General features: G+C 48.9%; 1 protein-coding gene across 4 annotated transcripts in view; it reads right to left on the bottom strand.

Annotated features, from left to right (window-relative positions):
• The window catches only part of PIK3CB (phosphatidylinositol-4,5-bisphosphate 3-kinase catalytic subunit beta), a 230,936-nt gene extending 226,839 nt beyond the window's left edge, over positions 1–4,097 (bottom strand). For 3 of the 4 annotated variants that reach the window (XM_019503673.1, XM_019503675.1, XM_019503674.1), the window contains exon 1: positions 3,731–4,096. The gene's annotated coding sequence lies outside the window, so the exon portion shown is untranslated. Of the gene's footprint in view, positions 1–3,730 lie in introns of all 4 variants that reach the window. The other variant, XR_002095095.1, reaches the window with a different exon arrangement.
• Between the last annotated feature and the right edge of the window lie 657 nt (positions 4,098–4,754).

The following is a 4,754-nucleotide window of genomic DNA, read 5'->3' as shown; positions in this document are numbered from 1 at the left end:
AAAAAAAAAAAAAATCCACATAGGTTGAAGGTACATAGGAATTGCAAGGAGCTGATCTGCCCTATTTCTACTTCCTTTTCCCGTGACATGTCTTTAGCTCACTGGCCTTTGTACTTGCTGGTTTGAATCTCACTTGTGATGTTTACCTAATATTACTGTCCAGATGGCACCAAAACTTAATGGGGAACATGGCAAACTTTCCTGACAATAATAAGAAGTAGCACATTGCTTTTTTGCATATGTGTTTAAAGTACCGTGGGATTACCATGCACAAAACTTGGCAATGCATATCCAAGTTGTACCATTTAAAGTTACACAAGTTTAATGAGGTAGGGTATCATGTGGGCAAGAAATTAATTCAGATACATACACATATATTTGTGAAAGCTAAACTAACTGAAGTAGCTTTTAGTATGCTACACCTCAATAAAAGCAGTCCAAAAATAAAAACATCTAGTCCAGTGGTGCCCAACCTTTTTGCACAGCAGGCTGGATGGACAGTGCCCATTCTGTCTACAGGCTAGATCCAGCTGGTGGTCCCAATCTGGCACTTGGAATGGTCATGGTGGGCACAATCCAGCCATGTAGAAAAGTGTGGGAGCAGACTGGCACCAACATTGCCCCACAGTGGAAAGGAGCTTGAAGGAAGCGGGTGTGACTTGGCTTTAACCTGGCCCCATGGGGGGGAGGAGGGGAAGGCAAAGCCCGCACCCAGACCCCATGGGGAAAGAGGGTGTGCACAGGGCTTAGGGAATTTGGCAGCAGGGGAGGGTAGCCATATTAATGGCAACTGCTCCCCTGCCACCAAATTTCTGGACCTGTGTAGATCCCCACAGGCCAGGTCAGATGGCTCCATGGGCTACATTTGTTCTGCAGGCTAGGGGTTGAGCCCATTACGGCTAGGGACAGACATTCAAAAAGCCCAAGCCTGAATAGATTCAGTCTTTGCAGGTTAGTCTAGCCTGCAGAGAGTAAACTGGTTTGCAAGTGGAAAGACATTTGGCACATGCCTGCAGTGTCTCAAGCTAGAAGTCTGGGGGCACTAGAGCAGCTCTCCCTTCTACAGGGAAGTTGAGCAGAGAAGGAGGGCATGGCTAGGCCCCGGCAGGCCCACCCCAGTGGCTCCCTGACAGCCAGGAGCAATCTGGGCATACAGGGCTGCCTGTCCCCAGAGGGGAAGTCTTCCCCCTCCTCCCTCTCCCATACTGCTGTGGGCCCAGGAGGGGGGCCCTGTTCAGTGCTGAGGGTCTCTTCTCTCTCCTCCTCCCCTGCTGCCACCATGGGGTGAGGAGAAGGGCTCTGTAAGGCTGCCTTGCCCCAGAGGGGGACTCTTCCCCCTATTTCTCTCCCATTGCTATGGTGTGGGGAGGGGATAGAGCCAGCCATCATTGCTCTGGGGGTGAGGAGCACAGCCCCGCACTGCCCAGTTGCTTCTGTCCCCCAGGATCTGCACTGCATGCCAGCAGCTCCGCACAAACAGAGGGGAAGGTCCACGCTGAACTTCACCTGAAAGCAGGGGGCAGGGCTCCCTCCCCTCCTGGCAGAGTGCAGGGACTGCAGCTGGGAGTGTGGGAGACAGCAGGCTCCAGGTCAGGCCTTCCCCTGCTGTGAGTGCTGGAGCTACAGGTGTGGGGAGCAGAGCCTCAGGGATAAGGTAGGCTCCACTCCCTCCTCTGCGCAGCGTTGGCCAGAGCTGCATCTGCATCAGGCAGGAGCGCTTTGACCTCCCCACCTGCTGCTGCCAGGTAGTGGGGGTTGCACGCCATGGGGGCAGTGTGTGGGGGTCCCTACACCCTGCACCTTCACCCCACACACACATACCCTGCCCAGCTGAGTTCCAGGATCCCACTCCCCCTCTGGGGGGAGAAGAAGGGGGGAAAGTTCCTCTCAGCATGGAACACAGTCTCCCTCTGCCCCCCACCCCCACTCTGGGGCTGGGCAGCATCACATGGAGCCCCCTGCTCCCAGCCCAGGGTGGTAAGGGGAGGAGTGGGAAGAGTCCACTGTGAGACAACCAACCCAGCATGGCCCTGTTAAGGTGAAGGGGGCAGGGAGAAGGGTTAATTCTTCCCTTTGTTCCTTCCCTGCAGCCTGGGTCTGCCAGCTTCAGGGGCTGCAGCCCCCTCCCTTCTGCTCCCCAGCAGACAAGCTGACCCTGGGTACTGTGGGGGAAGACAGGAAGGAAGAATTAACACCCTCCCTGCCCCCTTTGCTTTAACAGGGCCATGCTGGCTGGTCCCTCCGCTAGGGCCCTTCCTTGCTCCCACTAAAGAGCAGAGGGGAGGGGCCAGCTCTGCTGGGGCGCAGAGAGCCCTGCCCACCCAAGAGAGCATGCCAGGATGCTGGGGGAGTCTGATTTAACTTAAACCAGCAAAGGATCTGGAACAGACACTGCATAAACTAGTTTGAGCCAAATCAGTTAAGCCTGATACTACACGCAACCAGGTTCATCTCAAACCGGTTTCAGCCAGTTTCAGACTGGTTTATGTGAACTCAATGTCTGTTCTGTTACAGATTTAAACCAGTTTCTGATCATTTAAACCGGTTTGTGTGTAATGTCTGTCTCTAGCCTAGGAGTCTAGCCTGTTGGGTAAACTGACTGACTGTATGGCTGCTATAATCAGGAGTGAGAAGTTTAAATAGGAAAGAAAACACAAAGATTAACTGTATCTAGAGCAAAGGCAGGCTAAGAGACAGAAGATAAAGAAGTAACATGCTTTCAAAGAAAGCAAGGGTTAGTTTAGGACAACACACACATAAGATTTTTAAAAAAGAGATACGGCTAAGGGAAACTGAGTTGTTGATTAAAGGAATGAACAGGAGATTCTCATAACCCCCACCTGGCCTAGCCCACACTGCTTATGGGGGGGCAAACTGACAAAAGAAGTGGCAGTAACTTCAAACAAGCTGTGAGGCTCACTTGGCCACACCCAGGCAGCAGCAGAAGCTCCTTGAGTGAAAACAACAGTTTGATAGCTTTCCTCCCTGATGCTTTTCCCTCCCTCTCCCCAACTTAGACACTGATCCACTGAGAGGCACCCTCTTAGGGAGTTTCACTCCTTCTTGGTAGGAACTCTCATAGTTTCCTAGGCATATACTGCAACATCTCTTTCAAATGCACAGGGGAAGCTCTTGGGGTAGAGTCACATCTCTGGGAATGGGCCAGGAGCTGCTTCCCCTAACTGACTGCTAATGGAGCCGAGACAATAAGAGAACTCGGCAATCTTTTACTTAAAGGACTCTCAAACCCATCAGCTATTGAGTACTTAATGGCCTGCCCAGATAGGGTAAATAGCCTAAATTATCTCCAGCTTCAACAAATAATTCAAATAGAGTAAGATTAACGTTTAGCAAAACAGCGCTTTACCAGAGATTTTCCTTTGAGTGCCAATAACAAAGTTCATCTCCTCTCATCTGAAACTTTGTTATTGCAGACACAGGCTCCCCTAGTACAATAAACTCATTTCCACTTGATAGCAAGCCTACCTTCTCCCCGCCCATGTACTTCCTAACAGAGTAGTGCTTTTCTCTCTAAGTTTAAACACATAATACACAGCTAAAAATCAGGTAATGCTGGAACTTCTGAATACAAAGCAACAAGAGGTGAGGAGACAGTTTCCTGGGTCACTGATCTAACACTTGGGAGAGGGAGAGAGACAAATTTTTTTTCTGACCGGCTATTTTTCTTTTAAGGGAAAAAATAGTAAGAAAAAAACCCCATTGTTCCTACCCTTGCTCAGGTCCCTGGATCAGAGCCTCTAGGAAGGTGGGACGTGGCTTCTCCTCAGTTGTATTCTCTGGCCAGGTTTGCACAAACATATGCGGAACTCCACTTATCAGCACAGCTGGCGTTTCACTCCTTCCTTCCCAGCCCTGCTCCCAGCACACCCACTGCTCTCCCAGGCTTGATGACTTCACTCTCCCACCTTGTGTCAATCCAAGCACAGGCTGAGGGAGGAAGGGGGCTCCTTCCCTTTCAGATTCCTGCCAAATGGACAAATGAAACTAATTAAAATTTGAGCCCTCGTTGATACGGATTATTTCTGTCAGCCTTCAGAAACCACCAAAAAAGGGATCTGGCAGTGACTAGCTGCGTGCAAGAGAAGCTCCTCCTCTGGAGAGGCAGGGGGAGGGAGTTGCAAAGGTAGAGTGACTGTACACACAGACTTCCTGCTGGCATTAATACGAAACTAGGGGTGTTGAAAAAATATTTGTAGCTCTGTTGTGTACAAACACAGGCACATGCACAGACCTGAGCATGCAACAGCTAAAATACGGCATTTTTAAAACTTAAATTCCTTCTTTAAACAAAGGCAGATAAGGTTTGTAGTGTAAATTTGATATCTTTTGTTATACCAATTCAAATAGTTGGAAAAATTCTTCTTTGCAAGCTTTCAGGTATAAATACCCCTCATCAGGCTGAGGAAGCATCTGCAGTTGGTGTGTGCATTTCTTTAAACAAATACAGCCATTCCTATGACCCTCACATTAAAATGTTGATTAAAATATACTGGGTAATTCTCTGCAGCGTGAATACAAGACTTCCATTCACTCCAGAGCTTCTGCTGACACTGCAACCATGTAATGGTGCTACAGTTACATTCAAGGAGACCTTTTCATTTAAGTTTTTTGTTAACTTTCAACATTTCTGAAATATTACCCTCAGCCCAATGTTATGTGCGCACACATGCTTATTGCCAACTGACAGTGACTTCTTGGGGAAGTTTCATTATATATATATATATATATATATA

This window comes from Gavialis gangeticus, unplaced genomic scaffold (genome assembly GCF_001723915.1).
Source record: "Gavialis gangeticus isolate Ggan-Ray unplaced genomic scaffold, GavGan_comp1, whole genome shotgun sequence".
NCBI classification, from domain to species: Eukaryota; Metazoa; Chordata; order Crocodylia; family Gavialidae; genus Gavialis; species Gavialis gangeticus.
This window is presented reverse-complemented; position numbering and strand designations above follow the sequence as displayed.